Genomic DNA, 13,844 nt, shown 5'->3' on the forward strand with positions numbered 1-13,844 from the left:
CCCCCGGACCCCGAACGTCTAAAAATTTTCCGGGCCATAAAATACGACCTAAAGAACCATAGTTACCGCCCCGCCATTACCATTCCTCATATTTTGCCTTTTACGGCCAAAAAATTATAATTTTGCCTTATTCCCATATTTTCGTGTGCTATAGCCCACGCCTTCCAAGTGATCCCGGGTCTCCCGGACCCCGATCGCCTAAAAATTTTCCGGGCCATCAAATATGACCTAAGGAACCATAGTCACCGCCCCGCCAAAAAACTAGAAGTTTGCATGATTCCCATATTTTCGTTTGCTAAAGCCCATGCCTCCCCAGTGGGTAGGGACCCCCGGAACTGGATTCCCTAAAAGTTTTTCGGGCCATTAAATACGACCTAAGGAACCATAGTCACCACCCCGCCATGACCTTTCCTCATATTTTTTATTTTACGGCCAAAACACTAGAATTCCGTATGATTCTCGTGTGCTATAGCCCACACATTCCGAGTGGGCTAGGATCCCCGGACGCGGATTGCATAAAATTTTTTCGGGCCATCAAATAAGACTTAAGGAACCATAGTCACCACCTCGCCATGATCGTTCCTCATTTTTTGCATTTTACGGCCAAAAAACTAGAATTCCGCCTGATTCCCATATTTTCGTGTGCTATAGCCCACGCCTTCCAAGTGGTCCCAGGACCCTTGGACCTCGATCCGCTAAAAATTTTTCGGGCCATCATATACGATCTAAGGAACCATAGTCACCGCACCGCCATGATCGTTCCTCATTTTTTGCATTTCCCGACAAAAAAACTAGAATTCCGCCCGATTCCCATATTTTCGTGTGCTATACCCACGCCTTCCAAGTGGTCACGGGACCCCCGGACCCCGATTGCCTAAAAATTATCAAGGCCATAAAAAACGACCTAAAGAACAAAAGTCACTGCTCCGCCATGATTATTCCTCATTTTTTGTATTTTTCGGCCAAAAAACTAGAATTCCGCCCCATTCCAATATTTTCGTGTGCTATAGCCCTCGCCTTCCGAGTGGTCTCGGCCTCCCGAACCCCGATCGCATAAAAATTTTCCGGGCCATCAAATACGACCTAAGGAACCTTAGTCACCGCCCCGCCATGATCGTTCCTCATTTTTTGCATTTCCTGGAAAAAGAACTAGAATTCCGCCCAATTCCCATATTTTCGTGTGCTATAGCCCACGCATTCCACTTGTGCGTGGGCCCCCGGACCCCGAACGTCTAAATATTTTTCGGGCCATGAAATACGACCTAAAGAACCATAGTTACCGCTTCGCCATTACCATTCCTCATATTTTGCCTTTTACGGCCAAAAAATTATAATTTTGCTTGATTCCCATATTTTCGTGTGCTATAGCCCACGCCTTCCAAGTGGTCCCGGGTCTCCCGGACTCCGATCGCCTAAAAATTTTCCGGGCCATCAAATACGACCTAAGGAACCATAGTCACCGCCCCGCCAAAAAACTAGAAGTTTGCATGATTCCCATATTTTCGTTTGCTAAAGCCCACGCCTCCCCAGTGGGTAGGGACCCCCGATACTGGATTCCCTAAAAATATTTCGGGCCATTAAATACGACCTAAGGAACCATAGTCACCACCCCGCCATGACCTTTCCTCATATTTTTCATTTTACGGCCAAAACACTAGAATTCTGTATGATTCCCATATTTTCGTGTGCTATAGCCCACACATTCCGAGTGGGCTAGGATCCCCGGATGCGGATTGCATAAAATTTTTTCGGGCCTTCAAATAAGACTTAAGGAACCATAGTCACCACCTCGCCATGATCGTTCCTCATTTTTTGCATTTTACGGCCAAAAAACTAGAATTCCGCCTGATTCCCATATTTTCGTGTGCTATAGCCCACGCCTTCCAAGTGGTCCCAGGACCCTTGGACCCCGATCCACTAAAAATTTTTCGGGCCATCATATACGATCTAAGGAACCATTGTCACCGCACCGCCATGATCGTTCCTCATTTTTTGCATTTCCCGGCAAAAAAACTAGAATTCCGCCCGATTCCCATATTTTCGTGTGCTATACCCACGCCTTCCAAGTGGTCACAGGACCCCCGGACCCCGATTGCCTAAAAATTATCAAGGCCAAAAAAAACGACCTAAAGAACAAAAGTCACTGCTCCGCCATGATTATTCCTCATTTTTTGTATTTTTCGGCCAAAAAACTAGAATTCCGCCCCATTCCCATATTTTCGTGTGCTATAGCCCTCGCCTTCCGAGTGGTCTCGGCCTCCCGAACCCCGATCGCATAAAAATTTTCCGGGCCATCAAATACGACCTAAGGAACCTTAGTCACCGCCCCGCCATGATCGTTCCTCATTTTTTGCATTTCTGGAAAAAGAACTAGAATTCTGCCCAATTCCCATATTTTCGTGTGCTATAGCCCACGCATTCCACTTGTGCGTGGGCCCCCGGACCCCGAACGTCTAAATATTTTCCGGGCCATGAAATACAACCTAAAGAACCATAGTTACCGCCCCGCCATTACCATTCCTCATATTTTGCCTTTTACGGCCAAAAAATTATAATTTTGCCTGATTCCCATATTTTCGTGTGCTATAGCCCACGCCTTCCAAGTGGTCCCGGGTCTCCCGGACCCCGATCGCCTAAAAATTTTCCGGGCCATCAAATACGACCGAAGGAACCATAGTCACCGCCCCGCCAAAAAACTAGAAGTTTGCATGATTCCCATATTTTCGTTTGCTAAAGCCCACGCCTCCCCAGTGGGTAGGGACCCCCGGAACTGGATTCCCTAAAAATATTTCGGGCCATTAAATACGACCTAAGGAACCATAGTCACCACCCCGCCATGACCTTTCCTCATATTTTTCATTTTACGGCCAAAACACTAGAATTCCGTATGATTCCCATATTTTCGTGTGCTATAGCCCACACATTCCGAGTGGGCTAGGATCCCCGGACGCGGATTGCATAAAATTTTTTCGGGCCATCAAATAAGACTTAAGGAACCATAGTCACCACCTCGCCATGATCGTTCCTCATTTTTTGCATTTTACGGCCAAAAAACTAGAATTCCGCCTGATTCCCATATTTTCGTGTGCTATAGCCCACGCCTTCCAAGTGGTCCCAGGACCCTTGGACCCCGATCCGCTAAAAAATTTTCGGGCCATCATATACGATCTAAGGAACCATAGTCACCGCACCGCCATGATCGTTCCTCATTTTTTGCATTTCCCGACAAAAAAACTAGAATTCCGCCCGATTCCCATATTTTCGTGTGCTATACCCACGCCTTCCAAGTGGTCACGGGACCCCCGGACCCCGATTGCCTAAAAATTATCAAGGCCATAAAATACGACCTAAAGAACAATAGTCACTGCTCCGCCATGATTATTCCTCATTTTTTGTATTTTTCGGCCAAAAAACTAGAATTCCGCCCCATTCCCATATTTTCGTGTGCTGTAGCCCTCGCCTTCCGAGTGGTCTCGGCCTCCCGGACCCCGATTGCATAAAACTTTTCCGGGCCATCAAATACGACCTAAGGAACCATAGTCACCGCCCCGCCATGATCGTTCCTCATTTTTTGCATTTTTCGGCAAAAAAACTCGAATTCCGCCCGATTCCCATATTTTCGTGTGCTATATAGCCCACGCCTTCCAAGTGGTCCTGGCACACCCGGATCGCCTAAAAATTTTCTGGTCCATCAAATACGACCTAATGAACCATAGTCACCACCCTGCCATGATCATTCCTCATGTTTTGCGTTTTTCGGTCAAAAAACTAGAATTTCGCGCGATTCCGATATTTTTGTGTGCTATAGCCCACGCATTCGAGTGGTCCCGGGCCCCACGGACCCCGATCGCCTAAAATTTTTCCGTACCATAAAAAAGGACTTAAGGAACCATAGTCACCGCCCCGCCTTGATCGTTCCTCATATTTGGCATTTTTGGCCATAAAACTAGAATTCCGCCAGATTCCCATATTTTTGTGTGTGCCCACACCTTCCGAGTGCTGCCCCCCCCCCCCCCCCGACTCGGATCGCCTAAAATTTTTTCGGGCAATCAAATACGTCCTAAGGAACCATAGTCACCGTTCCGTCATGATCGTTCCTCATTCTTTGCATTTTACGGCAAAAAAACTAGAATTCCACCCGATTCCCATATTTTCATTTGCAATAGCCCAAGCCTTCCAAGTGGTCCTGGGACACCCCGGACCCAGATAGCCTAAAATTTTCTGGGCCAACAAATACGACCTAAGAAACCATAGTCACAGCCTGCCATGACCGTTCCTCATTTTTTTGTGATTTACGGCCAAAAACTAGAATTCCGCTTGATTCCCATATTTTCGAGTGCTATTGCCCGCGCATTCCAAATGGTCCCGGGACCCCCGGACTCCGATCACCTAAAAATATTTCGGGCCATCAAATAAGACCTAAGGAACCATAGTCACCGCCCCACTATGATCGTTCCTCAATATTTACATTTTAAGGCCAAAACAATAGATTTTCGCCCGATTCCCATATTTTCGTGTGCTATAGCCCACGCCTTCCAAGTGGTCGTAGGACCTCCGGACAGCGATCGCCTAAAAATTTTCCGGGCCATCAAATAAACCTAAGTAACCACATTCACCTCCCTGCCATGATCGTTCCTCATTTTTTGAATTTTTCGGCCAAAAAACTATAATTCCGCCTGATTCCCATATTTTCGTTTGCTATAGCTCATGCCTTTTAAGTGGCCCCGGGACCCCCGGATCACGAATGCCTAACATTTTTTCAGGCCATCCAATACGACCTAAGGAACCATAGTCACTAACCCCGCCATGAGCTTTCCTCATGTTTTGCATTTTACGGCCAAAAAACTAGAATTCCAAACGATTCCCATATTTTCGTGTGCTATAGCCCACGCCTTCCATGTGGTCCCGGGACCCCCGGACCCCGATCGCCTAACATTTTTCCGGGCCATCCAATACGACCTAAGGAACCATAGTCACCGACCCCGCCATGAGCTTTCCTCATGTTTTGCATTTTACGGCAAAAAAACTAGAATTTTGCACGATTCCCATATTTTCGTGTACTATAGCCCACGCCTTCCATGTGGTCCTAGGGCCCCCGTACCCCGATCGCCTAAAAAATTTCCGGGCCATCAAATACAACCTAAGGAACCATAGTCCCCGCCTCGCCATGATCGTTCCTCATATTTTGAGTTTTTCGGCAAAAAACTAGAATTACGCCCGATTCCCATATTTTAGTGTGCAATAATAACCCAAGTCTTCCAAATGCGTAGGGCCCCACGGAACCGGATGGCCTAAAAAATTTTCGGGCAATCAAATACGACCTAAGGAACCTTAGTCACCGCCCCGCCATGACCTTTCCTCATATTTTGCATTTTATAGCCAAAAAACAAGAATTCCGCCCGATTCCCATATTTTCATGTGCTATAGCCCACGCCTTCCAAGTGGTCCAGGGACCCTCGGACCCCGATCGCCTAAAACTTTTTCGGGCCAGAAAATACGACCTAAGGAACCATAGTCACCATCGTTCCATGATCGTTCCTCATTTTTTGTGTTTTTCGGCCAAAAAACTAGAATTTTGCCGAATTCCCATATTTTCGTTTGCTATAGCCCACGCCTCCCCAGTGGGTAGGTCCCCACGGAACCAGATTGCATAAAATTTTTCCGGGCCATCAAATACGACCTAAGGAATCATAGTCACCACCCCGCCATGACTTTTCCTCATGTTTTGCATTTTACGACCAAAACACTAGAATTCCGCCCGATTCCCATATATTCGTGTGCTATAGCCCACACCTTCCGAGTGGGCCGGTACCCACGGACGCGGATCGCTTAATATTTTTTCGGGCCATCAAATACGACCTTGAGAACCATAGTTACCGCCCTGCTATGACCGTTCCTCATTGGTTTACGTTTTACGGCAAAAAAACTAGAATTCCGCCTGATTCCCATATCTTCGTGTGCTAGCCCATGCCTTCCAAGTGGTCCCGGGACCCCCGGACTCCTATCGCCAAAAAATTTTCCAGGCCATCAAATAAGACTTAAGGAACCATAGTCACAACCCCGCCATGATCGTTCCTCATGTTTTGCATTTTACGGCCAAAAAACTAGAATTCCGACAGATTCCCATATTTTCGTGTGCTATAGCCCACGCCTTCCAACTGGTCCCAGGACCCTTGGACCCCGATCCGCTAAAAAATTTTCGGGCCATCATATACGATCTAAGGAACCATAGTCACCGCACCGCCATGATCGTTCCTCATTTTTTGCATTTCCCGACAAAAAAACTAGAATTCCGCCCGATTCCCATATTTTCGTGTGCTATACCCACGCCTTCCAAGTGGTCACGGGACCCCCGGACCCCGATTGCCTAAAAATTATCAAGGCCATAAAATACGACCTAAAGAACAATAGTCACTGCTCCGCCATGATTATTCCTCATTTTTTGTATTTTTCGGCCAAAAAACTAGAATTCCGCCCCATTCCCATATTTTCGTGTGCTGTAGCCCTCGCCTTCCGAGTGGTCTCGGCCTCCCGGACCCCGATTGCATAAAACTTTTCCGGGCCATCAAATACGACCTAAGGAACCATAGTCACCGCCCCGCCATGATCGTTCCTCATTTTTTGCATTTTTCGGCAAAAAAACTCGAATTCCGCCCGATTCCCATATTTTCGTGTGCTATATAGCCCACGCCTTCCAAGTGGTCCTGGCACACCCGGATCGCCTAAAAATTTTCTGGTCCATCAAATACGACCTAATGAACCATAGTCACCACCCTGCCATGATCATTCCTCATGTTTTGCGTTTTTCGGTCAAAAAACTAGAATTTCGCGCGATTCCGATATTTTTGTGTGCTATAGCCCACGCATTCGAGTGGTCCCGGGCCCCACGGACCCCGATCGCCTAAAATTTTTCCGTACCATAAAAAAGGACTTAAGGAACCATAGTCACCGCCCCGCCTTGATCGTTCCTCATATTTGGCATTTTTGGCCATAAAACTAGAATTCCGCCAGATTCCCATATTTTTGTGTGTGCCCACACCTTCCGAGTGCTGCCCCCCCCCCCCGACTCGGATCGCCTAAAATTTTTTCGGGCAATCAAATACGTCCTAAGGAACCATAGTCACCGTTCCATCATGATCGTTCCTCATTCTTTGCATTTTACGGCAAAAAAACTAGAATTCCACCCGATTCCCATATTTTCGTTTGCAATAGCCCAAGCCTTCCAAGTGGTCCTGGGACACCCCGGACCCAGATAGCCTAAAATTTTCTGGGCCAACAAATACGACCTAAGAAACCATAGTCACAGCCTGCCATGACCGTTCCTCATTTTTTTGTGATTTATGGCCAAAAACTAGAATTCCGCTTGATTCCCATATTTTCGAGTGCTATTGCCCGCGCATTCCAAATGGTCCCGGGACCCCCGGACTCCGATCACCTAAAAATATTTCGGGCCATCAAATAAGACCTAAGGAACCATAGTCACCGCCCCACTATGATCGTTCCTCAATATTTACATTTTATGGCCAAAACAATAGATTTTCGCCCGATTCCCATATTTTCGTGTGCTATAGCCCACGCCTTCCAAGTGGTCGTAGGACCTCCGGACAGCGATCGCCTAAAAATTTTCCGGGCCATCAAATAAACCTAAGTAACCACATTCACCTCCCTGCCATGATCGTTCCTCATTTTTTGAATTTTTCGGCCAAAAAACTATAATTCCGCCTGATTCCCATATTTTCGTTTGCTATAGCTGATGCCTTTTAAGTGGCCCCGGGACCCCCGGATCACGAATGCCTAACATTTTTTCGGGCCATCCAATACGACCTAAGGAACCATAGTCACTAACCCCGCCATGAGCTTTCCTCATGTTTTGCATTTTACGGCCAAAAAACTAGAATTCCACACGATTCCCATATTTTCGTGTGCTATAGCCCACGCCTTCCATGTGGTCCCGGGACCCCCGGACCCCGATCGCCTAACATTTTTCCGGGCCATCCAATACGACCTAAGGAACCATAGTCACCGACCCCGCCATGAGCTTTCCTCATGTTTTGCATTTTACGGCAAAAAAACTAGAATTTTGCACGATTCCCATATTTTCGTGTACTATAGCCCACGCCTTCCATGTGGTCCTAGGGCCCCCGTACCCCGATCGCCTAAAAAATTTCCGGGCCATCAAATACAACCTAAGGAACCATAGTCCCCGCCTCGCCATGATCGTTCCTCATATTTTGAGTTTTTCGGCAAAAAACTAGAATTACGCCCGATTCCCATATTTTAGTGTGCAATAATAACCCAAGTCTTCCAAATGCGTAGGGCCCCACGGAGCCGGATGGCCTAAAAAATTTTCGGGCAATCAAATACGACCTAAGGAACCTTAGTCACCGCCCCGCCATGACCTTTCCTCATATTTTGCATTTTATAGCCAAAAAACTAGAATTCCGCCCGATTCCCATATTTTCATGTGCTATAGCCCACGCCTTCCAAGTGGTCCAGGGACCCTCGGACCCCGATCGCCTAAAACTTTTTCGGGCCAGAAAATACGACCTAAGGAACCATAGTCACCATCGTTCCATGATCGTTCCTCATTTTTTGTGTTTTTCGGCCAAAAAACTAGAATTTTGCCGGATTCCTATATTTTCGTTTGCTATAGCCCACGCCTCCCCAGTGGGTAGGTCCCCACGGAACCAGATTGCATAAAATTTTTCCGGGCCATCAAATATGACCTAAGGAATCATAGTCACCACCCCGCCATGACTTTTCCTCATGTTTTGCATTTTACGACCAAAACACTAGAATTCCGCCCGATTCCCATATATTCGTGTGCTATAGCCCACACCTTCCGAGTGGGCCGGTACCCACGGACGCGGATCGCTTAATATTTTTTCGGGCCATCAAATACGACCTTGAGAACCATAGTTACCGCCCTGCTATGACCGTTCCTCATTGGTTTACGTTTTACGGCAAAAAAACTAGAATTCCGCCTGATTCCCATATCTTCGTGTGCTAGCCCATGCCTTCCAAGTGGTCCCGGGACCCCCGGACTCCTATCGCCAAAAAATTTTCCAGGCCATCAAATAAGACTTAAGGAACCATAGTCACAACCCCGCCATGATCGTTCCTCATGTTTTGCATTTTACGGCCAAAAAACTAGAATTCCGACAGATTCCCATATTTTCGTGTGCTATATAGCCCACGCCTTCCAAGTGGTCCCAGGACCCCGGACCCCGATCCCCAAAAACATTTTAGGGCCATTAAATACGACCTAAGGAACCAAAGTCACCGCACCGCCATGATTGTTCCTCATTTTTTGCATTTTCCTGCAAAAAAATTAGAATTGCGCCCGATTCCCATATTTTTGTGTGCTATAGCCCACGCCTTCCAGTGGGCCGTCCACACCAGACTCGGATCGCCTAAATTTTTTTCAGGCCATTAAATAAAACCTAAGGAACCACAGTCACCGTCCCGACATGATCGTTCCTCATTTTTGTATTTTTCGGCCACAAAACTAGATGTCCGCCTGATTCCCATATATTCGTGTGCTATAGCTCACGTCTTCCCAGTGGGTAGGGCCCTCCGGAACCAGATCATCTAAAAAATTTTTGGGCAATCAAATACGAACTAAGGAGCCATAGTCCCCCCCCCCCATGACATTTCCTCATTCTTTGCATTTTATGGCCCAAAAACTAGAATTCCGCCCGATTCCCATATTTTCGTTTACTATAGCTCACGCCTTCCAAGTGGTCCTGGGACCCCCGGACCCCGATCACTTAAAAAAATTTAGGTCCATCAAATAAGACCTAAGGAACCATAGTCACTGCCCCGCCATGATCGTTCCTTAGTTTTTGCATTTTTCGGCGAAAAAACTAGAATTCCGCCCAGTTCCCATAATTTCGTGTGCTAGCCCACGCCTTGCAAGTGGTCCTAGAACCCCCGGACTCCGATCGCCTAAAAACTTTTTTGGCCATCAAATACGACCTAAGGAACCATAGTCACCGCCCCGCCATGACCTATCCTCATGTTTTGCATTTTACAGCCAAAAAACTAGAATTCCGCCCTATTCCCATATTTTCGTTAGTTATATAGCCCACGCCTTCCAAGTGCTCCCGGGACCCCCGGACCCCGATCGCATAAAATTTTTCCGGGCCAACAAATACGATCTAAGGAACCATAGTCACCGCCCCACCATGATCGTTCCTCATTTTTTTGTTTTTCGGCAAACAATCTAGAATTCTGCCCGATTCCCATATTTCGTGTGCTATAGCCCACACCTTCCAAGTGGTCCCGGGACCCCCAAACCCCGATTGCCAAAAAATATTCCGGACCATCAAATACGACCTAAGGAACCATAGTCACCACCCCGCCATGGGCGTTTCTCATTTTTTGAATTTACGGCCAAAAACCTAATATTCCGCCCGATTACCATATTTTCGTGTGCTAAAGCCCACCCCTTCCAAATGGTCCTGGGACTCCCGGACCCTGATCGCCTAATATTTTTCCGGGCCATCAAATATGACCTAAGGAACCATAGTCATCACCCCGCCATGATCGTTCCTCATTTTTTGCATTTTATGCCAAAAAACTAGAATTCCGCCCGATTCCCATATTTTCGTGTGCTATAGCCCACGCCTTCCAAGTGATCCCAGGACCCCCAAACCCCGATCGCCTAAAATTTTCTCGGGCCATCAAATACGACCTAAGGAACCATAGTCACTGCCCTGCCATGACCGTTTCTTTGTTTTTTTTGCGTTTTACAGCCAAACACCTAGAATTCTGCTCGATTCCTATATTTTTGTATGCTATAGCCCACACCTTCCGAGTGGGCCGGAACCCCCGAACGCGGATCGCTTCAAATTATTTTGGGCCTTGAAATACGACCTTGAGAACCATAGATACCTCCCTGCCATGTCCGTTCCTCGTTGTTTTGAGTTTTACAGCCAAAAAACTAGAATTCTACCTGATTCCCATATTTTCGTGTGTTATAGCCCGCGCCTTCCAAGTGGTCCCAGGACCCCCGAATCCCGATCTCCTAAAATTATTCTGGGCCATCAAATACAACCTAAGGAACCATAGTCACCGCCCCGCCATGATCGTTCCTCATATTTTGCATTTTATGGCCAAAAAACTAGAATTCCGCCCGATTCCCATATTTTCGTATGCTATAGCCCACGCCTTCGAGTGGGCCAGCCACACCAGACTCGGATCGCCTAAATTTTTTCCAGGCCATTAAATACAACCTAAGGAACCATAGTCACCGCCCCGCCATGATCGTTCCCCATGTTTGCATTTTTCGGCCATAAAACTAGAATTTCGCCCGATTCCCAAATATTTGTGTGCTATAGCTCACGCCTTCCCAGTGGGTATGGCCCTCCGGAACCGGATCGCCTAAAATTTTTCCGGGCAATCAAATATGAACTAAGGAGCCATAGTCACCGCCCCGCCACGACATTTCCTCATTCTTTGCATTTTACGGCCCAAAAACTAGAATTCCGCCCGATTCCCATATTTTCGTTTACTATAGCCCACACCTTCCAAGTGGTCCTGGGACCCCCGGACCCCGATCACCTAAAAATTTTCGGGCCATCAAATAAGACCTAAGGAACCATAGTCACCGCCCCGCCATGATCGTTCCTCAGTTTTTGCAATTTAAGTCCAAAAAACTAGAATTCCGCCCAGTTCCCATAATTTCATGTGCTAGCCCACGCCTTGCAAGTGGTCCTAGAACCCCTGGACCATCAAATATGACCTAAGGAACCATAGTCACCGCCCCGCCATGATCGTTTCTCATTTTTTGAATTTACGGCCAAAAACCTAGTATTCCACCCGATTACCATATTTTCGTGTGCTAAAGGCCACGCCTTCCAAATGGTGCTGGGACTCCCGGACCCAGATCGCCCAATATTTTTCCGGGCCATCAAATACGACCTAAGGAACCATATTCACCGCCCCGCCATGAGCGTTCCTCATTTTTTGCATTTTATGCCAAAAAACTAGAATTCCGCTAGATTCCCATATTTTCGTGTGCTATAGCCCACGCCTTCCAAGTGGTCCCAGGACCCCCAGACCCCAATCGCCTAAAATTTTCTCGGGCCATCAAATACGACCTAAAGAACCATAGTCACTGCCCTGCCATGAACGTTTTTTCGTGTGCTATCCACACCTTCCGAGTGGGCCGGGACCCCTGAACGCGGATCGCTTCAAATTTTTTTAGGCCATCAAATACGACCTTGATAACCATAGATACCGCCCTGCCATGTCCGTTCCTCGTTGTTTTGCATTTTACGGCAAAAAAACTAGAATTCCGCCTGATTCCCTTATTCTCGTGTGCTATAGCCCGCGCCTTCCAAGTGGTCCTGGGACCCCGAAGGAACCAAAGGCACCGCCCCTCCGTGATCTTTCCTCAGTTTTTGAATTTTACGGCGAAAAAGTCTAGAATTCCGCCCGATTCCCATATTTTCGTGTGTATTAGCCCACGCTCTCCAAGTGGTCCCGGGACCCCCAGACCCCAATCGCCAAAAATTTTTGCGGACCATCAAATACGACCTACGGAACCATAGTCACCGCCCCGCCATGATCGTTTCTCATTTTTTGGATTTACGGCCAAAAACCTAGTATTCCGCCCGATTACCCTATTTTCATGTGCTAAAGCCCACGCCTTCCAAATGGTCCTGGGACTCCCGGACCCCAATCGCCTAATATTTTTACGGGCCATCAAATACGACCTAAGGAACCATAGTCACCGCCCCGCCATGATCGTTCCTCATTTTTTGCATTTTATGCCAAAAAACTAGAATTCCGCCCGATTCCCATATTTTCGTGTGCTATAGCCCACACCTTCCAAGTGGTCCCAGGACCCCTAGACCTCGATCGCCTAAAATTTTCTCGGGCCATCAAATACGACCTAAGGAACCATAGTCACTGCCCTACCATGACCGTTTCTTTGTTTTTTTGTGTTTTACGGCCAAAAACCTAGAATTCTGCCCGATTCCCATATTTTCGTGTGCTATAGCCCACACCTTCCGAGTGGGCCGGGACCCCCGAATGCGGATCACTTCAAATTTTTTTGTGCCATCAAATACGACCTTGAGAACCATAGATATCGCCTTGCCATGTCCGTTCCATGTTGTTTTGCGTTTTACAGCCAAAAAACTAAAATTCCACCTGATTCCCATATTTTCGTGTGCTATAGCTCGTGCCTTCCAAGTGGTCCCGGGACCCCCGAACCCCGATCTCCTAAAATTTTTCTGGGCCATCAAATACAACCTAAGGAACCATAGTCACCACCCCGCCATGATCGTTCCTCATATTTTGCATTTTATGGCCAAAAAACTAGAATTTCGACCGATTCCCATATTTTCGTTCGCTATAGCCCACGCTTTCCAAGTGGTCCCAGGACCCCGATCCCCTAAAAACATTTCGGGCCATTAAATACCACCTAAGGAATCATAGTCACCGCACCGCCATGATCGTTCCTCATTTTTTGCATTTTTCGGCAAAAAACTAGAATTCCGCTAGATTCCCATATTTTCGTTTGCTATAGCCCACACCTTCCAAGTGGTCCCAGGACCCCCAGACCCCAATCACCTAAAATTTTCTCGGGCCATCAAATACGACCTAAGGAACCATAGTCACTGCCCTGCCATGAACGTTTCTTCGTTTGTTTGCGTTTTATGGCCAAAAACCTAGAATTCTGCCCGATTCCCAAATTTGTGTGTGCTATCCACACCTTCCGAATGGGCCGGGACCCCCGAACGCGGATCGCTTCAAATTTTTTTAGGCCATCAAATACGACCTTGAGAACCATAGATACCGCCCTGCCATGTCCGTTCCTCATTGTTTTGCAT

The sequence above is a fragment of the Nicotiana tabacum genome, chromosome 19 (genome assembly GCF_000715075.1).
Source record: "Nicotiana tabacum cultivar K326 chromosome 19, ASM71507v2, whole genome shotgun sequence".
In the NCBI taxonomy this organism is placed as follows: domain Eukaryota; kingdom Viridiplantae; phylum Streptophyta; class Magnoliopsida; order Solanales; family Solanaceae; genus Nicotiana; species Nicotiana tabacum.